Genomic DNA, 26,103 nt, shown 5'->3' with positions numbered 1-26,103 from the left:
CTTCATATCCTGTAATTTCCTGCTGATATCCCATACCATTTCATACCACAAATGTTCCCCCCCAGCTTTTGCTGCTTTAGAGCCACTCCAGACAGCAGTGATGTGGTAGCTTGGAGGAAGCATTGCAGAAGAAATCCACCGCTAATGCACTGTTGTTTTTGGTCAGTAACACGTTGCAGAATACACTTGCAATGACACACCAGTCCCACGTTCCATCCTGAGCATCTCCAGGTAGGACTTGGGAATGCCCTCCCATCTGAAACCCCAGGGAGCTGCTACCAGTCAGTGTTGACAACACTGATCTAAAGGGACCATCGAATGGTCTGACTCAATATGTTCTATTTTAAATCACAGCAATTATTTCTGAAATTTGCATCTAGATACTTGTAAAGTGGCGTGTGCAAATGTTATGCCAACTTTGGTCACAAGTTTTCTCCTTTTCGGTGAGGCATAGGTGTCCACCCTAGGCGTTGCTGAATGTGAAAACAGATGAACAGTTTGCAACACCTTCTTTCCCGCCTGGTTTTTTGTGTGCTGATCACATTCTCTCCTTTGCTTTCTGCTGCTTCTAAAACCTGAAACTTGGCTGGGCAGACTTAAATGTGGCTCTATGTGTATGTGGGCTTTTTTTTTTAATGCATTCATTAAAAATGCTGCTTATTCATATGCAGGTAGACCTGTTCTTCATTCCCCTGGCCTGCCTTTCTCTTCTTCCCGTGCACCTATTTGACCCGTGTCTGAGCCAGAGAATGAAAGCGAATGGGCCTGTGGTGCTGTTAACTTAAACTTCCAGAAATCACCTCCAGCATTGGAAGGCAGTATGCCTTTGAATACCCACTTGCTGCAGAACCCAGGTCTTGTTGGTGATTCTTCCAGGTCCTGTCTCCCAACTTAATCCTCCAATTCTGACTTGTTCTTCAGGAACAGACTGTCTTACATCATTGGTCCATGTAGCGCCTAGTGTCTGAACCAACACAATGGCTGCATTTGCCTGCTGCTGAGAATCGCCAACTGGGGAGAGTGCTGTTTCACTCAGGGTCCTGCGGGCAGGTTTCCCACAGGCAACTGGGTGACGGCTGTGGGAACAGGGTGCTGGAGTCGACGGACCACTGGTCCATTCCTTTCAGTGCTCCAAGAAGGCTGACAAATATGGCTTGAAAAACCACAGTTACAAAAGGCTTTAGGCAGCCCATTAATTTATACCCCCCACTCCACTTGGCCAGCGAACCATGCTGCAGCAGTATACTGTATAGAATTTGCAGCAAGCAAATCCCGTTTTGCTTATTTCCAGCTAGGGTTTCCTAGGTGGCAAATTTCCAGCCCTGGTATCAAATGGCGAGGCCCCCATGCATAGGGAGCCAAATGCCAGCGTAGACCCAAACAGAAGCAAAGGGTGGCAGGAAGGAATAGGGCGATAAACTAGATTATTCTGGTGCTCTGGAGCCAGCCGTTCCTTTCCCAGACACCCAGGATCAGGTTGCCTGCGATTGCGAGCTCTAGATTTTAACTGTAAAAGTTGTGAGTAATTCAATATTCCGGGGATGGCCCACAAACCTTCCTTTCCTTGCAACGGAATAGGGATGCTATTGCATTCTGGAAAACTACTCGCCATGCAGTGGCAAAGGCTGGGGCTGGGGGTCAGCATGACTGGGCGCCTGCCAGTGGTTCTGGTGCTTAGAAGGGGCGACTGCTGTCCTAATACTGGGGCTCCTTCTGGGTGTTGCTTCTGCCACTGGATTGGGGGGAGGGCCTGTGTGGTCTCGCTGCATGTTGCAACCCCCCAGGTTTGTTAGGGCTGGCTTGCCATGTTTCAGAAGAAGCGAAGTAGCAGACATTTCTTTCCAAAAAGGGCCTCTGTGAAGGGCCACTTAATTCCAGAGGGGTGGTGCGTGAGACCAATTTAGTCCAGAGTCTAAAACTGCCCAAGGGAGCACTGAATATTCGTGCCACAAACAGAGAGTGAGTGTGCTGAGAAAAGCAATGGCCTGGGGCAGTTGGGAATATAATTTTACAGACACATATATATGGAATCTTAAAGGTATTAATAGATTTACGGTGGTGAAAGCTTCCCTGGACTCGATCCCATAGCACCAGATACATTCAGTGTATCCTCTGTTGGCAGATATTGGTGATGTATCCATACAGCAGCCTTTGCCAGCCTGCAGCCCCGGCCAGCGTAGTTGTGCCATCCTCGCTAGATCGATATCTAGCATCTGCTTAAATGCTTCTGATAAAGATATTTATTATTATTATTTATTAAATTTGTGTATTATGGTAAGTGCTAGAGTGCACAAGGCTAGTGTTTTCTTGAAGAAGTGTATAAAGCAAGAAGAAGATGGGATTTTGCAAGGATAGACTACTGTAGGACGTTGTATGTGGTGCTGTCCTTGAAGACTTCAGAAAATTCAGCTAATGCCATGAGATTCCTCATTGGGGTCTGTCAGTGGGAATATAACTCTCTGAGGCAGGGTTTGAAATTCTCCTGGTGCATTTTGCTCTGGCTATCGGTGAAGATGCCCTGTTGCCAGGATGGTGCCTGACGTCACCACCATCTGGAGGTGCATGCCTGGGGATCCTTGGATATTTACTGTTTTCACACAGTTATGCTCAATCTTGTAGAATTCTATCAGTTATATTTTATCTGTAGCATCAGAAGGAATTTCAGGAACTGAGTCGTATTGAAGAATATGGCTTTTGGGATGTCTGGCCTCAAAATGGCAACTTGCTTAATGTGGTGATGTACCTTTTTTGAACCTCCCATCTCATGTAGGCTTGGGCTTTCAACACGTTAATCATCACCACTGTTTCCTGTGCAAACTAAAAGGCAAACCTTCCTTGTGATGGTGGGTGAGGCATGGCTTGCTTGTCAGCAGGAAGCTGCTGCCTAGTTTCTGTGCAAAATGCTCCAGAGTTTAGATGAAGAAACTTATAGGAAACAAACCCAGTTACCAAAGGCAGGGATGGGGAACCTGTGACCCCCTAGATGTTTCTGGAGTAAAACTCCCATCATCCCTGACCATTGGCTATGCTGGTTGGGCTGATGGGAGTCTTGCTGGATCAGTCCACTGTTAGAGGAAGTATGTCTCTGAATAGGTAAAAAAGGTAAAGGACCCCTGGACGATTAAGTTCAGTCAGAGGCGACTATGGGGTTGCGGCACTCATCTTGCTTTCAGGCCGAGAGAGCTGGCATTTGTCCACAGACAGCTTTCTGGGTCATGTGGCCAGCATGACTAAACCGCTTCTGGCACAATGGGACACTGTGACAAGTGCCAGAGCGCACGGAAACACTGTTTACCTTCCCGCTGCAGTGGTACCTATTTATCTACTTGCACTGCTGTGCTTTCAAACTGCTAGGTTAGCAGGAGCTGAGACAGAGCAACGGGAGCTCACCCTGCTGCAGGGATTCGAACCGCCAACTTTTCAATCGGCATGCCCAAGAGCAGGCTTCCTCAACCTCAACCCTCCAGATGTTTTGAGACTACAATTCCCATCATCCCTGACCACTGGTCCTGCTAGCTAGGGATTATGGGAGTTGTAGGCCAAAAAACATCTGGAGGGCCGAGGTTGAGGAAGCCTTCCCAAGAGGCTCAGTGGTTTAGACCACAGCGCCACCCGCTCCCCCATGTCTCTGAATACCAGTTGCTGAGACTTGCAAGTGGGGAGGTTGCCTGAGTGTTCAGACCCTGCTGTGACTGGGAGATCCAGTTGGCCCCTGTGAGAACGGGATGCTGGGCTAATTGAGCCACTGGCCTCGTCCAGAAACGTACTTGTTACATTCTTGTGAAACTAATCATCCGTAAGCTGCCTCAAGAGGGCTTTGCCCTGCAAGGCAGCTTATAATTACACAGAAATGAATGAATGAATTTGTTAGATTTTAGGGTGCCGCAAGACTCCTTGTTGTTCTTGCTGAAAAATACTAACCGAGGCTGCTCCTCTGGAAATTATACTTGCCCTGAACAGAGCATGTCTGTGCGTTGAAAGCAATGGCTTTCGGTTCATGAATGGCATGTTAAGTCAATTAATCATAGGGGTTTTTTTTTATTTGAGGGAATGGCTTCACCACCAGGTCCCTAGAGAGTTCAGGCAGAGGTGAGGTTTGAACCAGGAACTCTCTGATTTGTGGCATATAGGCCCTCTTGGCCCCTGCTCTTCCCTAGATCGATGAAATAAGCACACATGGCTACCCACTTTACATTTTCAGGTAGGATGATTTAGAAGGTCTGAATAATAACATCTGTAATGTTTAATTAACATCTGGGGCTTGAAACAAATAAAGTTCCCAAGGCGGAAACGAAAGAAGCTCTCGGAGTCTGTTCTAACCAGATGATGAGCAAACAGAAGCTTGAAAAAAAATGCAGCTTTTCTAGAAGATTCCCGAAGCCTCCTCTGGCTTGGCTCAGAAAGTGATTCCTCATCTGCGCCTCTGGTAGTGCCACTGGTGTGACATGCTGCACCGAGCCACTCTGGCAAGAGCCCAGCCAGACGCGGCAATTGTGTCGGGAAATGTAGTGTGGCCATCTGCCAAAGCACAAGGGTTGGTGGTGGAGGGCAGTGGAAGCTATTTTCTTGAATGCAGTCCTAATCGATGGAAGGGAAATGGCCCCAAAAAGAAATGGACTTGTCATCGCTATGTAGTTGCTGATCTCTGCCAGCGGACTAATGAAACTGTTTTAAATATTTTATTTTATTTTTGACTCTATCGCTTGATCGCATTTGTGTTTGTGGCTCCTATGGGAGGAGAGGCAGGGTATAAGTTTAACAAGTAAATAGATAATTGCATTGAGGATTTTTAATTGGCGGGACCCGCAACAAAATGTTCTGGGGTGGAATCCTTCTGTCCGGTCCCCCAGGCAGCTACTGCCATGTCATTGATCAGGATACTCCCTTCTGTTCCTCAACTCCCTAGCAGGGACTCCCCCAAAGACCTTGGTGATGTGGACCATCACCGCTGGCGTCCAACTGTCTTGAGAGACAATGGACTGCACCTCTGCGGGTGAAGTCAAACCGCTGCATTGGCAGCACTGAAGTGACTTCCCTGGAGCGCAAGCCTGGGCAGTGTGTTTGGAGGTCCTGGGCTGCCAAGACAACAAGACCCCCTTCTTGGCCTTGTTGATGTGGTCCAAAGGTAAGCAGAGAAATACATCTGGCAACAGCTGGGCTGCAGGAGTTGCCGGAAGGAGGTGTGCAAGATGCCATCCAACTATCTTAGGTACTCCACTCCAGACTTGTGTAGAGTTTCCTCCTTAGCCTTTTCTTCTCCCAGAGATGCCCCGCAAGGCAGTGGAGCCTAGACTGGCTTCCTTCTCAAGCTGATTAGCCCCATCTGATCCTCATTTCCTTCTATATCTTGTGCAGAAGTCGCCTTCTTCACCATTGGACCTGCTATTGATATTGTCCTCACCATATAGACAACCAAAAGACGGTGTTGTAGTTCAATGACACGTTCCAGTTATCCCACCCCACAGGGCTGGATTTAGGTTTGATGAGCCCCAAGCTACTGAAGGTAATGGGGCCCTTTGTATGCCCAGCTGTCCTTTGTCAACAACAAATTGTCACTGTTTTTTGTGTTGAATATATGCTACATGGTAATTTATGAACCTAATAGGTATCTAAAGCCATTTGCACATAACAAAATACCGTATTTTTTGCACCATAACACTCACTTTTTTCCTCCTAGAAAGTAAGGGGAAATGTCTGTGCGTGTTATGGAGCGAATGCCTGCGGGTGGCGGGGGGGATCTGCTGCAGTCGTGAGCAGAGGATCCATGGTTCCCCTTCCTTCCTTCCCTCCTCCGTGGTTACAAAGCATGGATCCACATGGATTTTTGCATTGGGCTACTCCAAACTCACTGTCAGATCACATGTCTGTGGCCACAGCATGAACCACAAAACTCATATATCCACTATTTTGTTTAGAATATTTTTTTTCTTGTTTTTCTCCTCTAAAAACTACGTGCGTGTTATGGTCTGGTGCGTGTTATAGAGCGAAAAATACGGTATGTATTTTATCAAAGTGATTGTTGAACTGAAATACAATTAAGAAGTATAATAATAGTTGAAACAAAATAAAAAAACTTCCTTCCAGTAGCACCTTAGAGACCAACTAAGTTTGTTATTGGTATGAGCTTTCGTGTGCTCATACCAATAACAAACTTAGTTGGTCTCTAAGGTGCTACTGGAAGGATTTTTTTATTATTTTGTTTCGACCATTGCAGACCAACACAGCTACCCAAAGGTAAAGGGACCCCTGACCATTAGGTCCAGTCTTGGCCGACTCTGGGGTTGCAGTGCTCATCTTGCTTTATTGGCCAAGGGAGCCGGCGTACAGCTTCTGGGTCATGTGGCCAGCATGACTAAGCCGCTTCCGGCGAACCAGAGCAGTGCACGGAAACGCCGTTTACCTTCCCGCCGGAGCAGTACCTATTTATCTACTTGCACTTTGACGTGCTTTCGAACTGCTAGGTTGGCAGAAGCAGGGACAGAGCAACGGGAGCTCACCCCATCGCGGGGATTCGAACCGCAGACCTTCTGATCGGCAAGTCCTAGGCTCTGTGGTTTAACCCACAGCGCCACCCGTGTCCCTTTAACACAGCTACCTACCTGTATATTAATAGTGAAATTTTTGGGGGAACCCCAAGAGCGTGGGGCCCTAAGCTATAGCTTTTATACGAAAATTTGGCACTGGCACCACACCTACCTGCCATTAGGATGAAAATTCCTCCCTAATGTGGGGGACCTTCTCCTCCTTCAAGCCTTCCAACTACATGACTGGGGGGGGGGGATAAACCTCCCCTCCCCACACCACGGTGACCTGGATTAAAATCAGCAACCCCCACATACATGTAATTAAAGACAAACCAGTGACACGGATATGTGCTGTGCACGAAGCTTAATGTGGAACTTGGCTCAAAGCTAGCTCGCAACTCCTTGCCCCAAAATCGCTCTCTTGCCTCAGGCTAGGAATTAACTGTGTCGAAGGAGCAGCTTGCCTCCGACCAGGAGGAGGGTTCTTTCTTGGCTCTGAGAAATGGCTTGCTCCAAGCTGAAGTGACAGCAGGTGTGTTCCTACCCCTTGCTCAGCACCTGTAGTGAGTCAGCCAAAAAGAAAGAAAGAAAGAAAAAGGATTTAAGGCAATTACCTGCTCAGTATGGAGATCTGGTAGGTTTGCTTCTTTGCCCCACCAGACATTTTTGGGTAGGGTGTGCTACTCTTGTTTGAACCATTCATCCTAATGTAATTAGGAATGAGACCCAGATCTCTTCAAAGCCTTTAGCAATATTTTCCCTCAGGAACTGAAGTGGCGGGAGGGGCGTGATGACTGGCGTTTGAATTTTCTGGGAGGGTGGTTGAGGCAAAGGGGTGAAACCCTTAGCCACTGGTGAACTCAAGCTGCATCAGTCCAAAAGAGGGCAAAAGATAGGGATTTGCATGACCTGATTTTTATGGATAGATGCAAATTTAGTAATTAATACTATAATTAAATGGAAATAGGATATAGTATGACCTGTCTACCAGCTCAGTCTGCTATCCATGTGCTTACTGTGAATGGGCAATGTCAAGGTCCTCTCATGCTCCTCCTTCTTAGGATGATTTATCCAGTATGTAAAAATCCCGAACTCAAATTAAAAAAGGAAAAAGGAAAAAAAAGGATGATTTATCCAGTGTTAGAAATGGAGATATGAGAGCTAGGAGCTAAATGGCACCTTAACCCTAGGTCATGGTGCAACACTGGAATGTCTAGGCACACTTTTATATATATATAACAAGAATACAAAGCTTGAAATGAATGAACTGTAGCTTAAATATTATGTTCATTTTTCACATGGTCTAGTCCTTCTCCTGCCCACCCTGATAATATTTTTAAGAAGGTCTATTCTCCAGTCTTCAGAGAGTAGCTGGAAGTGGGGAGGCAGAAAAAGGTCCTTCTTTCCTTCCACTCTGCAGTTTTAATCTGAAATCTTAGGCGCAGTACCGCGCCCAGAGCTGAGAAACTGCTTGTGCTAATGAAATTCCCTGTCGCAAATGTGCATAGAACAATGGGAGTTTCGAACGCTGGAGTTGTCTCTCAACCAGACTTAGACCAGGCAGCCTTTCAAAGATATGGCTGTCCTCTTGCAGAATAGGACACAATGTCCACCCTGAAGAAGAGGAGGAGGAGGAGGAGGAGTTTGGACTTGATATCCCGCTTTATCACTACCCTAAGGAGTCTCAAAGCGGCTAACAATCTCCTTTCCCTTCCTCCCCCACAACAAACACTCTGTGAGGTGAGTGAGGCTGAGAGACTTCAGAGAAGTGTGACTAGCCCAAGGTCACCCAGCAGCTGCATGTGGAGGAGCGGGGAATCGAACCCGGTTCACCAGATTACGAGTCCACCGCTCTTAACCACTACACCACACTGGCTACACCCTGCTCCATGTCACTTTCCTAACTGAACCCCACCCCCTCTGGTATTGCTGTTAGCCCTGCTGGGGGTTAATAGACATGAACCTGTTTCTTTCCCTTAGCCAAATCAGACTCTGGATCTGAAGCTTAGGCCAGGAGGGGGGAATCTTTTGCTTTCGAGATGTTGCTGAACTACAACTCCCATCAGCCCTTGCAAGCATGACCAATGGCTGAGGATGATGGAAATGGTAGGCCAGCAGCATCTGGAGGCCCAATGGTTTCCTATACCTGTGGCAAAGGAGAGAAGGAGGTGGTGTGTGCCCCTTTAAATCTAGACCTCCAGTGCAGCAATAAAAATTGCTAGCACATTTGCAAAGCTAAGCAGGGTCCGGTCTGGTTTAAATTGGATAGGAGACCATGTGTTGATATTCCTGTATTGCAGGGGGTTGAACTAGATGACTCCAACTATACAAGTCTATGATTCTATTTGTTCTTATTCACAATATTCACATGCATATTGGAGAGCCTCTGAATGAAATCATGCCATCGCCCTTCCCTGCTTGTGGATCTGGACTGCATGTAGGACCAGAAGAATAATTACCACCTGCTCAAGTTTATTGTTATGCCTTCAGCACGATTGATCCCTTTTTAAAATGAATTTAGTAACAACACTATAGAAGAAAGCAGCCAGCTATGATATCGAAGATCTATCACATGTACACAAATGTGCAAAATCCAGTTGGTTACTTTGCACATAATTAACATTTTAGGCTGGGGTGGAGCTGAAGCCGTTTCAGTTCAAACCACAAGCCGTTTGGTAATCGGTTTGGCACATCTCTGGAACTGGTTCAGTTCTTCGCGTGGGGAAACCTGAAAGTGATTCACTCTGATGATTTTGCAAAGCAAAGGTGGAGCAAGTTAACTTAAGTTAATTAAGCACAGTATGGCTAAATTACTGTGTGTTAGTGTAAGTTCTAGTAAAATTGGTGAGACTTTACTAATGACAGAAGGCTGCCTTTGTGGGTCCTGCGGGATTTAAGTTGAATAAAATTTAGGCCTAGTTAAAAGGGAACAATTTCTTTTGAGCTTTCATTTTCCTCTTTCTAGCTCTCCACTGAGTGACTGTTCCTGTTGGGCTAAACCAAAGTATTGGGGTGTTTTTTGTTTTTGCATGGATGAAAGTGCATGAAATAAAAATAGCAAAACACTTGGTCTCTGCTCAGAAACAATGCTAAACCACAGTTTAGCATTAGGGGAACGAGTCCTTCTGCTTCCTTCACATGCATCGGGGGGGGGGGGTCAAAACATCCTGTTCTCCTTTTAGGACTTCCCACAGTGCTCTTTGCTGTCCAAGCTCAAGGAACGGTGGTTAGTGAAAACAAACTAGGCTCAAACAATTTGAGCCAGGTTCTGGCTCCTATACATGTAGCCGCATGGCTTACATTGCTGGTAACAAGTCCTGCTGCCATTCTCAGAACCTTTGGGCCGCCCACTATCCTTCCTTGCCTGCAGACGTTGCTTTCCAGAAAGGCTTGTTGCCTTGAGGCATCCACACTCCTTAAACTGCAGCTGTGTTGCAGGAGAGCCTGTTGCAACATCTGATTAGGGAAAGGAAGAAATAACATATAAAGGAAGTATGTTTTTGGATTGCCTTCTCAGAGTGCTACTGCTGCTTTGCTCGCTGGCACCTTGCATCACGAGCTGATGTGGTGATGCAACTCTCTGGGCTTAAATTACTTTCTCTCGCAGTTGGCAAGCGGCCTTGGCCCCGCTTTTGCCAGCTGGCTGAAGGCAGAAACAGACTGCCGTTTCCTTGTTCACAATGGATTTTTTCGGGTGTTTTACATAATCTGGAACTTGTCAGACGGGCTCCCAGGCCTTGTTTGCCATTGTCCGCTGTTCAGAGTTTACCCAACTTCCAGGATTGACTTCCAGCACTGCTTACTTGGAAAGGGGGACGATGCAAGCTTCCCAGCCAGAGGGTGTGGGTGTGTGGGTGGCAGTTGGCCTAATTATTTTCCAAAGGAACTGTTACTGTGTTTGCCAGAGGTTCAAGCAGCTTCTTGGAGCTCAGCAACGCTCTGTCCAGGGCTGTGAGGTCTCTCCTTTCTGAATGGTTTTTCTTTTGTCTCTCGCCTCTCGATGAGGGAACCCTTAATGGTCAGGTAATGGACAGACTGTGTTCTTGTGTGTGTGTGGGTGCCTGCTTGCCTCTGTCTCCAGGATGTATTCGGGCTCTCAAACTGGCTAAATGCACCTTCAGATTCGGAATGGAGGGCATGATGAAGCTGCTCATCTGACCTCCCTCCTGCTGTGTCGCTGCTTCATACCAGGATGGGGATAGGTGAGGTGGTGGCCAAGTTGTCACTGTGCAAACACACCAGCGGAGCCAGTCTGGTTGTCCTGCTGGTGTGTTTGCACCATGCTGACCTCGCCTCTCTCCCCTTTCCCAATCCCAGGATGCAATAGCAACGTAGCTGCAGGGAGGTCAGGTGAGCGATGCAGCCCCACCATTCTGCCCGCTACTGAAAACAGCCGCAGCAAATGGGATATGACAGTTGTACACAAAATGTGGAGCTGAAGGGGTGGAATATGTGGTTGGTAAGTGATAATGTTCAGTTGGAATTTTTTTTGGGGGGGGGAAATGGAACACATTGTTTGTTTTTGTTTATTACACTTTTAAATGACAGGCAATATCTAGGATGGCGTGTACGGAAATTACATAAAGACAGAAAGCACTCGGTTTCTATATTTAAAACAAACTGCCCAAGCTATATTAAAAACCTGTTCTTTTGAGCTTGAATAGCCTCTTCTTCACTTTAATTTTCGGGCAGGTAATGCTCTGTCACATCCTTATAGATACCATTAAAGTACTCCTTTTTTTGGGTGCTGGTTAGTTTCTGAGCTAAGGCAGATTCAGAAAGGCATAATTGCTGTATAGTAGACAGATGCCTATGGGAAACTCAGAAGCAGGACCCGGGGACAAGAGCGCTCTCCCCTTCCTGCAGGTTCCAGCAACTGCTTTTCAGAAGCATTACTGCCTCAGATCGTGTTTGATTTGCGGATCCAGCATGATGGAAATACCTTCGTTGCTTCAGACTTCTAAGATGGTAATGGCATTTTCTCTCTTTCCTTTCTGCCTCAGGCAAACTGGTTTCTTGTGACACGAGCCTCTTGGCGAAGCCTAATTTACCTGTTGCGTTGTGAAGAATTATGACTTTGACAGGTGTATATGCAGAAGGGATGAAACAAACAAGGTAAGGTTGAAAACAAAAAGGCATGTAAAAGGTGACAGCGTCACTGGGTGGAATTTTGTTGTGGGAGCAATAAAATTAATCATTTGTGACTCCAATGGTACCTTGGTTCTTGAACTCAATCTGTTCTGGAAGTCAGTTCGACTTTCAAAACGTTAGAAAACCAAGTTTGCGGCTTCTGATTGGTTGATTGGAAACAATGCCGACAGCTGGAACAGACATTCGCTTCCAAAAAATGTTCACAAACGGAACACTTACTTGTGGGTTTGCGGCGTTCAGGAGCCAGTTTGTTCAGGAACCAAGGTAACCCTGTACTCTGAACTTGGTACTTAATTGGGTGACGTCACTACCTTGGCCTTATTTGAAGTTTGTGCCCCAAATTTAAAGAAATCTTAAAAGATTAACCTTACTGGTTGTTAGCCAGTACAGTTGTACCTTGGATCTCAAACGCCTTGGCTCCCGAACAAATCAGCTCCCCAGCAATTGAAACCCAGAAGTGAGTGCTCTGGTTCACAAACTATTTTTGGAAGCTGATCGTCTGACGGGGCTTCCGCGATTTCTGATTGGCTGCAGGAGTTTCCTGCAGCCAATCAGAAGACATGCTTTGGTTTCCAAACGTTTTGGAAGTCAAATGGACTCTGTTCGACTTCCAAGGTACGACTGTAGATTAAATCTATATAAACTTGCCTATAGTTCTAAATAGATGAAATGTGCTTTCCCGCTCCTACCATTAGGTATAGTGAAGCAGCCACCAGGAGTGGACCTTGACACCACCCCCCCAGCCTTCCCAAAGCCAGGTAAACAAAGTGCTGGACTTGGGGAAGGAGGTGTGAGGGCAGTGACAGGGTCTTAGAGACCCCCTGCCTCCTCCCCAAAGCCTGATAAGTGCTTGCCTGGCTTTGGGAAGGAGGAAGGAGGACTCTAGGACCCTGTTAGAGCTGTCATGCCTCCATTCTGCTTACTGGGCTTTGAGAAGGCTCCCTCTTCAGCTGGGCACCCAGTGCCCCTGCCCCGCTCTCTAGATCCACCTCTGCAGCCACCTGAGGCAGATGATTTTGGGAGTCACGTAAGGGCATTAAACTGCTTGCTGTATTGTGATGGTGATTGTATTTTATTGCCAGGGACGGGGCAATGCCCTTGTAGGATTTTTCAGCCTCGGCTGCTAAAACAACTTAGCTAGTCATGAGTATTAAGCACCTGAGGTTCTTTTGGGGGGTTGGGAGGAGGCATTCCTGCTTAAATGTCCTGGGCCAGCTCTGCTTTTTTTTATTTCTTAAGTGATGCACATATATATCATTTAATAATGGTAAGCATCATTCTAAAATAGGAGCTTCCTATTCTTTGGCACCCAGGAGGAAATGTCTCTTTTGAAAACAGGCACCTGCCACCTGCCCCATTTAATAGAGATCATCCATTCTTTGTTCCAACTTAGCACCTGAGAGGCCAGTCCCATTAAGGCTTCAATCCTAAACTTGCTTGCTAGCCAGGAAGCTCCACTGAGCACAGTGGGAGTTACTCCTGAGTGAACATGCATAGGAACACATCATTGGCCTTGATGGTCCACTTGGTGGTGCTTACTTTTGAGTAGGTAGTAATAATGATGATGATGATGATGATAATTTATTATTTATACCCCGCCCATCTGCCTGGGTTTCCCCAGGCACTCTGGGCGGCTCCCAACCAAATATTAAAAACATGATATAGCATTAAACATTAAAAATTTCCCTAAACAGGGCTGCCTTCAGATGTCTTCTAAAAGTAAGATAGTTGCTTATTTCCTTGACATCTGATGGGAGGGCATTCCACAGGGCGGGTGCCACTACTGAGAAGGCCCTCTGCTTGGTTCCCTGCAACCTCACTTCTTGCAGTGAGGGAACTGCCAGAAGGCCCTCGGAGCTGGACCTCAGTGTCCGGGCTGAACGATAGGGGTGGAGATGCTCCTTCAGGTATACTGGGCCGAGGCCATTTAAGGCTTTAAAGGTCCGCACCAGCACTTTGAAGTGTGCTTGGAAACGTTCTATGAGCCAGAGTAAGGTCTTTCAGGACCGGTGTTTGCACTGCACAGTTACTACAACTGCAGGCTTTATGGTTTTAACGCCAGCTTTCTCTCTCTGCCTTATATTCCACTCCTGTTTTTTAACGTCCTGCCTGATGAAGATTTCTGAAGAACTTGAAAGCGTATTTGCTAATTTGTGACATTTTGGTTGGTCCTAATAAAGGTCTTGCCTGCTGCAAGTGGCCCAGGCTGCCACCCCAAGCTTGCCAAAGACAAAATTTCTTGCAACATCTCTCCAAAACCCCTGAGGAATGTTGTGAAGAAGCTATTACCACTTTAATGACTCATTTGCTTCCTTGAAACCCAACCTGTAAGCAAACCCTAATCGGTGACTCTAATCAAGGGGTGTATCTCAATGCTTTCCAAATGCCCCACCCTGCCTTGCCATAATACCTTTTTTTTTCTTCCAAACTGAGGTCCATTAATAACCTTCCTCATCCATCCTGAGCACAAGCTTCCCTTCTTGCTACATTGCAAAGGATCACTGTGCGAGAGATGTAAGCAAATCCTCTTCTTAGAAGTGATTTGCAATTCATTTTGGCTAGGCCCACAGATAGTAATTACTTTTGGCCACGGCTGACCTCGGCCCGGATTTGAGCAATAGATCTAGTTTACGTGTCTTTACCAATTCTCCCAGTTGCCTGCTCCCGCCAACTGTGCTGGGTCTGTGCTTCAAATGGTGCTCTGAGGCTGGTGCTAGAGGACAGGGCGTGTCAATGAAGGGCTGGCAGAAGGTGGATAGAGCTCTCCTGGTAGAGTGCTGGATGCTTTGTAGTAGAGCAGCAAGGATTTCCGACTCCCAATGGTCTAACAGCAACAACTAAAATTACAATCGTACCTCAGGTTACATATGCTTCAGGTTACATATGCTTCAGGTTACAGACTCCGCTAACCCAGAAATGGTACCTCAGATTAAGAACTTTGCTTCGGGATGAGAACAGAAATCGTTCTCTCGTGGCACGGCAGCAGCAGGAGGCCCCATTAGCTAAAGTGGTGCTTCAGGTTAAGAACAGTTTCAGGTTAAGAAGGGACCTCCGGAACGAATTAAGTACTTAACCCGAGGTACCACTGTATACCCCCTTGCAAGTTAGACTGATGAAAAGAACACTTGGGGGAAAACCAGGAGTGGATTTTTGTGTGGAAGGGCTTGTAAGGTCAGTTCTGGTTCTGTTAATAAGTGTCCAGATTAAGCATGTGCTCAGAGACACCCTCTCCCTTCATTTTTAGCATATGCTTGCCTGCCTGATCCACTGTCTTATACAGGCATAGGCAAACTCCAGCCTTCCAGATGTTTGGGACTATAATTCCCATTATCCCTGACCACTGCTCCTGTTAGCTAGGGATGATGGGAGTTGTCGTCCCAAACATCTGGAGCTCCGGAGTTTGCCTATGCCTGATCTTATACCTGGCTGTAGTTGGTGAACATGATGGATCTAAGAAAAAAAAAGTAGTAGATCCTGCCAGCCTTAAAGCAGCCCACCCCTGGTATTGGGAATTGGCTACAGGATTTTCTGGACCCTCTAACCCACAGACAAAACAGGACACACATTTGCATATTCTTTGTGTCATATGCAAATATTTGTCCCTTTTTGCAGTTGGAGTAGAGTGTCCAAAAATAAACCAATGGCCACACATGTAATAAAATAATAAAAAGTCTGATAGGCAGAATGTGAACAGGTGAAGCTTTCCCTGATAACTGTTTTTCCATACTAGAAAAAGACTTAACTGGTTGAATTTCTGCCTGTCACACATCTGTTATAGGCACAATAATCCCAATCCTCCCCAAAGCTCAAAGCATGGTTCCCACTAATTTCCAAGGGTTTCGTTAATTTGCTCCTCCTGATTGTGCTTGCTAGCACCTCTCTAGGGGATAAAGCACATATCTAAGTGCACATGGCAACGTTTGAGGGAGAGTCCTGGCGTCTACATGCAGTGTTGCTGCCCTCTTCCTTCATCCTGCTCATCATTTTTCCTCCTCTAATGTTGCTCCCCACCTCCACCCCATTCCTGATCAATGTATGTATATCCATTATCTCCCCTTATCGAGCCATCAAGTCTTCTTTGAAACAGGGAAAATGCATTAGTTCTGCATGCCAAGGAATGCTTTCAGAAGGTCAGCCAGTATCTTCAACATAACGTCCCCCACCGCCCCATCAAAATGACCTGGCAGCCTGCAAAGGTTAAGTGCAGATATCATGTTCAGGACTAGCCTGCTTCTACAAGAATGTCCAGGGATAGGGTTAGATGTTTCAGTGTTGTACCGATACCTGTCTGAATATAACCCTTTCCCAAATCCCCTTCCCTCTCCCCCATCCAACCCTGGTTTGTTTGTTTTGTAAAGATAGTTTGAAGAAACCATTATGCCATGTGAATGGGACTGCAAAAAAAAAAATGCTTGAGGGCACACATTTTAACCATGCAGCTTTATAATGGGAAGGAGTTTCAGTGTAGTGCTATAACTCAGCCTAAGTCCATGTAACTGACAGCACAGTTCTGCCAAGGAGCAAATTTATGAAACCCTTGGAAATTAGTGGGAGCCATGGGGCAATCCTGTGCCCAGGGGTGGCTGACTTTGGTTCGGATGCTGCCTGCTGGGTGGGGGAAAGCCTCAGTTCAGTTCACATTTAAAGGTGAACTTACCAAATAACACATTTTCTGAAGCACTAAGCTAGGGGTCAGCAAGGTTTATCTTGCCTGGGCCGGATCAGTCCTGCGGAGATCCCTCCTTGGGCCAGATCGCACCCGTCTGTCCACGATTTTCGGTGTCTGCGCACGCGCCCATGATTTTTGGGTCTTGGGCTGGTATTTTGCCTTAGATGGAGTTTGCCACTCAATTTTGGCTGAATTTCCAAGCGGCCTGACTCTGAGAAGACCTGGACCTGGTGTGCTGGAGGCCTCTACTGACCTCACACTGACTATGGGCTGTGCCTGGATCAGAAGGACTTTGGCCCCCCGCGAGAACAGCGCCGAGAGTAGGACAGGGATTTGGCGCTGGTCAGAACGATTTTATGCTGAAAGAATTCCTGGGTGGATTTCAACATTCCCACTGCTGCATTGATTGCAATGTCTTGCGGTTTCAAGCAGCCCACTATCACGAGATGAGGACACTAAAAGGAGAGGGAAGGTATGAGAGAAGGAAGGCCCATTTTTGCAAAAAATGTCCTTGTGCTTAAGGACAGCTTGCAAACCTCTCGATAAGCGCCTCATTCCATGGATGTGGCGTTTTAATCCTGCCTTTTAAAAATATGAATGTGCTTTAGAGTTTACTATGGTTTGTTTTACGCTGGTATTGATGCATAGTATTTATTTGTTGTACTTTGAGTCACATTGGTTTTTTAAAAAGGCAACTAATAAGCTCAATGAATAATAATAATAGCAATTGATAATAAGTGGAGCAAACATGAGTAGCAAAAACAGAAGCTAAGTGACTACCTGGAAATATTTATGTCTGTATTGAGATACAAACATATATACACACACATCTAAAATTATCTGCATACACCTAGAGATCTGCTGGCTCTGATGAGAGTTAGCATTCTAAATAGTAAACATCTCCCGCAGAAGCTCCATTAATTACAGCATTAGGGATCGACGTAAGTGAGGGCGATACATGACCCACTTACTCCCTTCCCCCCTCCCGCTCCACGTTGTGCTGTAACGTGACTTTCCCGCAGTGTTGTTGATGTTATGGTGAGCGCACGTGTCTGTGACGTGAAGGTAAACCTCTCGCGGATGGGACAGATTGTCCCTGTCCAATCTGCCGCCTTCCGAGTCGCTCGTTTCTTCAAGCAGGCAGATGGGGTCAGCAGCACTGTTTGGTGCTTTTCTCTGATGGGGAACAGAAAATGGAAGATGGTGTGTGTGTGTGTGTGTGTGTGAGAGAGAGAGAGAGAGAGAGAGAGAGAGAGAGATGGAGAGAGGGAGGTGTCATGCGCAAACATGTTTAAATACTCTTCTGCCCATTAGTGCACATGGCTTTGCCAATAGGCATGTACATGGATAGCTGTGTTTTCTTATGTTGCCTGCATTCTCATTCTCTTCTGTAGTGTGATGGTTGATAGCTACTTTTTAAAAAGGGGGGTGGGTCAGGGAGGAGTTGAGGTTCATAGCCTGTGGAGCAAATGGCTTTTTTAAAAACTTGACTGTTGTGGGCCAAGTGTGTGTTTGGGGAGCATCTGAGGCTGCAGCCCTTTTGAAGCTGAGCAATTTTGAGACTCAGCTGTCATTATGAGAGGGAGAAGAACGCCACTTTCTCTGCAATACCATGCATCACTTTGTAAACCTCGTATCACATCCCTCTCCTCTTAGTTGTCTTTCCCTCTGTAAGGAAGGTCCTCCAGACCCCCAAGGATTTTGGTTGCTGTTTTCTGCAGATTTATGGATTTGGAGTCACCTGGAGCCCCATGATTATGCAGAACAGTGGTACCTCGGGTTACATACGCTTCAGGTTACATACGCTTCAGGTTACAGACTCCACTAACCCAGAAATAGTGCTTCAGGTTAAGAACTTTGCTTCAGGATGAGAACAGAAATTGTGCTCCGGCGGCGCGGCAGCAGCAGCAGGCCCCATTAGCTAAAGTGGGGCTTCAGGTTAAGAACAGTTTCAGGTTAAGAACGAGCCTCCGGAACGAATTAAGTACTTAACCCGAGGTACCACTATAATAATACTATTTTGTGCAGTGCCATCAGTGTAGATATAATCTACCACTGAGCTTTGACCCTTTCCTGTATGAACTTTTTATGTGATAGGCACTTTAGTGATCAGTAAGCTTGGATCCTGGCTTGACTTGGAATGGCGCTCTTTCTCTCCTCCCTTCCAACAAGAAGGGAAGTAATATGGCTGAGTCCAAGCAAATTAGACTCCGATATGGTTGCACAGGAAGAGGAAAGGAGCTTGATTTTTCTTTGCCTGAGATGCAAATCCGAGCCAGAGAAGAATTATAGAATTGCCACACTTTCTCCGTAGTGAGTGCTATGGGATTCTGTTAATCAGGTCCAGTCAGCATGGCCAAAGACTAGGGATGATGGGAGTTGCAGTGCAAAACATCTGGAGGGCTCCAGTTTGGCTACCGTTGTCCTACTACTTTAGCAAATGGGGTTGGCATTGCAACCTTCCGCATGTTTGCCTGTGTGTGTGTTCAGTGTGTGGTGGGGAGGGGAGGGATTGGTTTCCGCCCATCGAGATTTTAAGTAATTTAATACCCCCACCGGTGCCATGTCTCATTATACAGCAGAAGTCACACGAATGGGATGGGACCTCAAGCACAAAGCCAACATAATTCCTTATCCTATTTTATCTTTTTGGACGAGCGTTTGTGATCGCCGAAGCATGGATGATGGCCTTTTGCAGAAGGGTCTTTTCAGCAAGATAAATATCACATCTTATTATTTATTTCCTTCCCCAGCATGATCAATCCCAGCTGCAGAGCCTCTTCCCTGTGTGCAATTCTGCCACCCGGACCCTAATCGTTCTTGGGAGACTATTAAAAAACACACAAAACCAAGCCTAAAAGGAGAGGAATACATGACGGCAAGGGTCTCTGTTCTCAGTAGGCAGCTGGCCCTTCCGGTTTCCAGCCCTGCCTGTCTTCCCCCTCCCACCCCCATTTTTATCTTTCTCATCTCTCAACCCCCTTTTGTGTGCCACGTTTCGTCTGTCCGTTGCATAGCAGGACACCAGAGGTAAACAATTTGTAATGAACACATCCTGACCACCAGCCCCCAGGAGCACCTGCCAACCCTGCGGAGGGGGGCGGGTTGAATGAGGAAGCTCATTTGTGTGGCCTTGTTTAATTCCCCTATATGTTATAATCTCCAGGACCATCTGTGTCCCTGCCTAGGCTGGGGAGGCCAAAAAGCTCTTGGGATTTATTCCAGAAGGTGGACTTCGAGAGGGCTGTTTATTCACTGGCTGCCCAGATAACATCCCCAGGTCAGAGGAGGACAGTTTTGTTTGCTTTTTGAAAGAGCCGCTGAGCCGGCTCTCATCCAGGCAGGGAGCCTGGTGCTCAGCAAAGCATCAGGAAAGAGAGAGAGAGAGAGAGAGAGAGAGAGAGAGAGAGAGATGAGACTTAAACCAAGAGAGGGAGGATGTTTTCCATGGTCCTTCCCCACTGCTGTGCGCTAATGTCCTTTGTCTTCTGTGTATTCACTACCCAAAGCTGGGCTGAGTTCTTTCTATCTAAGGGCGCTAAGCAGAGCCTCTGTATCCAGGGAAGGTTTGCCATCTAATGCCAGTTGCCGGGCAGAAAAGCAGGAGAAAGCTCAAATTCTATGAGAGTGATGTAAACCAGCAGGGCTCTTCTTATTGTGGGGTATATTAGACCTTGCTCCTTTTAAAGGAGGAGTGGAGAACCTCAGGCCCTGGGGCCCAATGTGAACCCTTGGGTCTCTTCCTCCAGCCCTTGGGGTGCTCTGCAGACCTGAAGAAGTACAGGAGAAGATTCAGTCCTGGACATCTTGCCTTGTAGAATTGTTGGCAGAATTGGGCTGCTGGTGTGGCTGCCAGACTGGTGACTGGGAGTAACCGCAGGGACCAAATATAAACCACTCCTAAAGGGTCTACATTGGCTCCCAGTACATTTCTGAGCACAATTCAAAATCTTAAAAGGTAAAGGTAAAGGGACCCCTGTCCATGAAGTCCAGTCACAAACGACTCTGGGGTTGCAGCGCTCATCTGGCCTTTAAAGCCCTAAACCAGGGGTAGGCAACCTAAGGCCCAGATTCCGGATCCGGCCCAATCGCCGCCTCAATCTGGCCCGCGGATGGTCCAGGAATCAGTGTGTTTTTACATGAGTAGAATGTGTGCTTTTATTTAAAATGCATCTCTGGGTTATTTGTGGGGCATAGGAATTCATTCATTTACCCCCCCCCCCAAATATAGTCCAGTCCCCCACAAGGTCTGAGGGACAGTGGACCAGCCCACAGCTGAAAAAGGTTGCTTACCCCTGCCCTAAACAGTCTCGGCCCTGTATACCCAAAGGAGTGTCTCCACTCCCATTGTTCAGCCTGGACACTAGGGTACAGCTCCGAGGCCCTCATTGCAAGAATGTGAAGTTACAGGGAACCAGGCAGAGGGCCTTCTTGGTAGTGGCACCAGCCCTGTGGAACTCTCTCCTGGCGGATGTCAAAGAGATAAAACAATTACACGACTTTCAAATGACACCCGAAGGCAGCCCTGTATCAGGAAGCTTTTAATGTGTGGTGTTCTGTTGTTGTTGTGATTGTTGCTGTGCTTCTGCGTATTATGTTGGAAGTTTCCCCAGAGTGGCTGGCCCACAAAAAAATCATCATCATCATCTTCAGTGGCTCTTGTGATTTCTTAGTGGTTTCAGCTTTTATTATTAGTTTCATATGTTTCTAGCAATACTGTGGTACCTTGGTTCTCTAACTTAATCCGTTCTAGGAGTCCGTTCGACTTGCGAAACCGTTCAAAAACCAAGACACAGCTTCCGATTGGCTGCAGGAACTTCCTGCACTCAAGTGGAAGCCGCGTCGGATGTTTAGCTACCGAAAAACTTTCGCAAACCAGAACACTTACTTCTGGGTTTGCGGTGTTTGGGAGCCGATTTGTTCGACAACTAAGCCATTTGAGAACCAAGGTACCACTGTATCACTTTTACTTAGCTTAGTCCTTAGCGCTCTGCTCCTGGCTAGTCCCTTGGCTGTGATTTGCATTTTGCACATGACTGTTTGCTGGCTTTGTCCCACATGGCAGCTCAGGCTACTGACCAGACCCACCCTTTCCCAACTATGGAGGTAGCAGGTGCAAGACAAATGAGCCTAATCACGTCTCCAAGCTCACTTAAGACTCCCCATCCATCTCCTGCAATGGCAGACAAAGGAAGGCCAAAGAGACCATAACCTTGATTCTGGTAGTCATAGAGCTAGATTAGATACATTGCCATTGTCTGGATATAGGACTTTGTGGTTACTTTGATGATGATGCTCACTCCCCCCCCGGCAGTCTCCTGCAAGGGAGTGGAAGCAGACAGCTGCTCACAGAAAACAAGGGGGACACCTAGGACATTGGTGTAGCTGTGCTTGTCTTTCCTCACTGGGCAAAGATAGAAGCAAAGTCAAGATTTCATCCTCTTTCTCTCTTTGTGAACTGGCGTTAGGAAATTGCTTTTGCAAGCTCATGCCCTGCTCGCCCCCTGTCTTCAGGCAAAAGCATCCGATGAAACTTCCATAATGAACCGGAAGACAGACAATGTTTTGTAACTCTAAGGTGACGGGTAGCCAGTGCGGTGCCTTAGTCTGGAGAAAAGACGAGTAAGAGGTAACATGACAGAAGACTGCCAAAATTATTCATGATATGGAGAAAGTTCTCCTCCTTTCATAATGCTTGTGTGCACCCAGTGACATTCAGAACAGATGAAAAGAAGTTCTTCCTTTGTGTACCACATAGTTAAACTGCGGAACTATAGTTAAACAGAAACAACCTGGTGTGTTTACTTGTCGCCGCCTTTTGTGTGTAGGATTTGGGATGATCAGCTGGCTTGCAGTGTTAATTTAATTAAAAAGTATGTTTTTTTTGTAAAAAAAATAAAATCCGCTAGAGGGCTCAGTCAGAACCCATTAAGAGTTTGAGCTGGACAGATTCAGACCACCAGTTCCCCCATCCCAACAAGGCTTCCTTTACGTAACTGATCCAGGCTTAGCCAGACCCAGCAAGAAGCGGAGCATGCAGCCGATCAGCTCCCCCCCCAGCCTCCAAATTCCAGCATCGTATTTTCCCCTCTCCCAAACTCTGCTGGATTCTCTGTGATTTCCTCGCTCTCCTTGATTTTTGGGTTGTGAAAATCGGATCCGTATGCGAGATTACCACCCAAAGCTTCCCATAAACCCACATCGCTGAGATTAAAAAACAAACAAAAAACGAGGAACACTCATGCTGGCCATATGCAAGATGCTTGGAGCGTCTGTGTTTTAAATAACACATGGCTGGTTTTTAAACCTTCCTCCCCACCCATCCTAGCTCTTTTTAATTATAAATATACCTCTAAAAAGAGTCCAGAATGAATTTCTGGCTAGTTTGGTTGCTTTTTGCTCTGCAGGAGATCTTAAGGAACAACTGCTGCTAGACTTTAGGGGGAAATAAAGTAAATCTGTAGGTATGAACTCTCTCGCCTTTGTGGATTAAGGTCACTTGTACGTACAGCTGTTTTTGAAAGCTACGTTGCCTGGCTAATCAATATGTTGCCTCTCTCGCTCTTTTCCATGTGTTGCTCTCTGATGGATTCTGCTGGCTCACCTACGGGCTCCCTCTGATTGGCTCCTCTTTTGGTGAGTATGCGCTTCGTTACATTGCTAATAAGCGGAAATGGTCCTTCCAGATGTGGATGGGTTTCCCCTTTTATTTTCTAATTCAGTTCTACTTGTTTAATCCTACAGCATTTCCCTTCTAATGCAATTGAATGACTTTGTTTTAAAAAAATTGTACTCGTCTTTTTTTTTGGAAAATGGAGAGGGGTGGAAGTCAAATGCACGAGAGAGGGTTTTAGATGGTAGTGAGTTGTTCTGCTACAATGGATGGCTTTTTCTTTGGGATTTTCCCCCGTTTGCCTTTTTGAATGGAAGAAGTATATTTAGCCTTCATTAAAGCCAGATTAATTTTCAGTCTCTTATTTGCATCCCGGGTGTTTACAAAAACAACAACAAAAAAACAAAGAACCCTCAAGAAAAAAGGGTAAATCAGTTGCTGTATTTATTTATTTTTATATAGGAGATTCTCCTGTAAGAACTTGGAGGAAGAGAGGGAGTAACTTCTCAGATGTTCTTGTTCGTTTAATGGCTCTTAAAAAGAGAGTAGAGAAATCAATGAAGGATAAGCCTGTCAGTGATTACTAGTCACTAGTAGGGATGTTTTGCCCTGTGTTTCTTACACACAGTACTGTTTCCATTCCACTGCAGTTCGTATTCTGCCTAGAACTACGTTATTGGTCTCGCTGTCCTCATTGGCAAAATCACATAACTTATGCTGTTGCTTAAATTATGTTGTCATTACATTGTTCCACCTCATTCATTTCAAAGCAAGGGGAACACAGTGCAAATGGGAGGGGGGTGGGAGAACAACGTAATCAATTGCGTATTGTTTGCAGACTGAAAGCAAAAACTGGATCGATATGTATTCCCGGTGTGGGATGAATAAGTGAAGGAACAATTGGGACTCTTGAAGCACGCTCCTGCTCATTCATTAGGAATCGGGGCCAGCATTTGGCTCCTTTTAAATTCCGGTACCAAATTTGCTGGGATTGACTCTATTTGTGCACTCTCAGGTGCTGTTGATTTCTCCCCAAAAGGGGTTCGTATTTGGTGCCAGTTAGATGATCAGTTCCAACTGCAAACCCTGCTGGTATTGGCTGAACTTGAGGGTTCCCTGGCCTGACTGGAAGCCTCATTTGGAGGGCATCTTCCCTTTCCTTTTGATGAAAGCCCCTGTCCCTTTGAAGTTGGATCACCTGCTGCCATGGTGGCATCGTGTGATTGACAGGTGGAAGGCTCCACCCATCTGCTAAGGTGGCCCATAGTGGGACCATGGGGAAGCTGATAATCTAGCCCACTGGCAGATGCCGCTCTCCACCCCGACCCAAGTTTCCCTGGGTCTTGGGTCAACTCTCTCTGTATATATACATTCTAAACTGCACGTTGTGGAAAAGGGGCAAATTCCAGCACTTAAAAGGCTTGCTACAAACTTTTCTATGCTTGTTTGGGAATCGGAGTTTTAGCCAGAGCAGTGGACAGGCATTATTTATTGATGAATGATCTAAGTCTTTAGCGCTGGCCAGTACGCAAGATAATTAGAAGTAGACTAAATGCTAGCCTGTTAATGATGGGAGTGGGAAAACATGTGATATGCTTGTTTGAGCTTTGCTGATTGAGGATTTGTTAGCTAACTTATGTTGCCTTTTCACCTTCATTTACATATCTTGCAGTTCAAATCATTGTTGTCAGTCTCTGATGGGCTAGGCTCTGTTGGAAAAGTTCCTTTCAGCTTACAATTTGGAGGGTAGTGTGTGTATGAATAGTTGCAACAGCTCTGCAGGGGTGTAGGAAGGGAGGTGCGGGGGGTGCAGTCCACCCCGGGTGTCATCCTTGAGGGGTGTGTGTGACAAAATGACACAACATGGGGGGTGACACTTACCATGGGGCCTGGCCTGCAGTGCCGCTCCAAGTGCCAGAGCAGCTAGCTATGTCCCTGCAGCTCTGGTATGGTTCAGAGGGCATAATCTGCTTGAACTCAAGAAGAAACATTTGGTATTGCACTGTTTCTGAAAGTTGCAGCCTTGTGCAAACAGCAAATGAAGGATTTGTCAGGTCAGTATGAAAGTGTAAGTGATCATTGTCTTACACCCTGTTAGGGAGCTTGGGCCAAAACTAAGCTCTTGCAATCCCATTGGTTTTAATGTGAGATAACTTAGTTTTCTTTACATTATCAACATGCCGCTTTTTTAAAAAAAGGACTATGCCCACATAAGGTGACTTTTACACCCCCACCCCCCATAATAAATATTTTTTTAAAGACATCAGTTGCTAGTTGGGGCTGGTTGGGGGGGGCAACATTTGTAGGAACACAGAGTTCCATGCCACTGATTTAAAAGCTGCAAGCCAGGTGGTCTATGGCCACTGCCTCAGACAGCATTGCTACTTGCAGACTTCATGTTTCCTTTGCACAGTATGCAAGATCCCAGGCATCCTTGTCTGGTCATACTAGGTGCAGGTTCATGCGTGAGATGCCGGACCCTTGAGATCCCTTCCCACTATTTGGTTTTGTTGACCTGTAAGTGCCTGGTTTTCTAAGGAGCAGCGAAACCATTTATGAACAAGAGTGTTGACATTTGCCCAGGCTTTTCCTTGGGAGCTGTTTACTTCCTGTAAAGAGACAGCTGAAACCATCTTTCTCAAAGTGTGAAACAGCATTGCCTCCGGGGAAAACATGCCTTTCCTTTTTGCTTTTCACCAGTTTGATGAACCTGATAGATTTGAAGAGAAGGGGAGGGGAGGGGAAGCAGTCAGTTAAACAACAACAAGAAGAAAAAACGCAGGAAAGATAATAGGGGGACTCTGCTGTGGGTTAGACATCAGGGAGAGCTGTGACAGCTTTGAATTGGCTTAACATACTGGGAAAGGCTCCATAGGTTCATTCTGTACATCTTGATATAAAGATGTTATAGTTATGCAAACCCTGATCCACAGTGCCTGCTGCTAACCATCTTAATTATGTGCTCGCCAGAGGAAATAAGTGGGGCACAGAGGAATATTTTGGCCTGATAGGAACTGCAAAGCATTTTCCTGTATCTCTTCTACCATCAGCTACCGATGTCAGTCTTTAAGGCTCTCCTCTGGGGTCTGCAATTTTCCGTGGTTGGTCTTTGAATGTAAATGGCAGTGGTTATTTATAGCCTCAGA

The 26,103-nt window shown here is 46.3% G+C and overlaps 1 long non-coding RNA gene across 3 annotated transcripts in view; it reads left to right on the top strand.

Annotated features, from left to right (window-relative positions):
- The window catches only part of LOC308482573, a 28,260-nt gene extending 5,124 nt beyond the window's left edge, over window positions 1–23,136 (top strand). The window contains exons 2-3 of one of the 3 annotated variants that reach the window (XR_013989322.1): window positions 11,528–11,639; window positions 23,067–23,136. This is a non-coding gene — a long non-coding RNA (uncharacterized lncRNA). Of the gene's footprint in view, window positions 1–11,527; window positions 11,640–12,370; window positions 12,416–23,030 lie in introns of those variants that run through there. The other 2 variants (XR_013989323.1, XR_013989324.1) reach the window with 2 other exon arrangements.
- The last annotated feature ends 2,967 nt before the right edge of the window (window positions 23,137–26,103 follow it).

The sequence above is a fragment of the Podarcis pityusensis genome (assembly GCF_964106645.2).
Source record: "Podarcis pityusensis genome assembly, chromosome: 8".
Taxonomy (NCBI): Eukaryota; Metazoa; Chordata; class Lepidosauria; order Squamata; family Lacertidae; genus Podarcis; species Podarcis pityusensis.
Note: the sequence above shows the minus strand (reverse complement) of the source record. Positions and strands in the feature narration are given on the sequence as shown.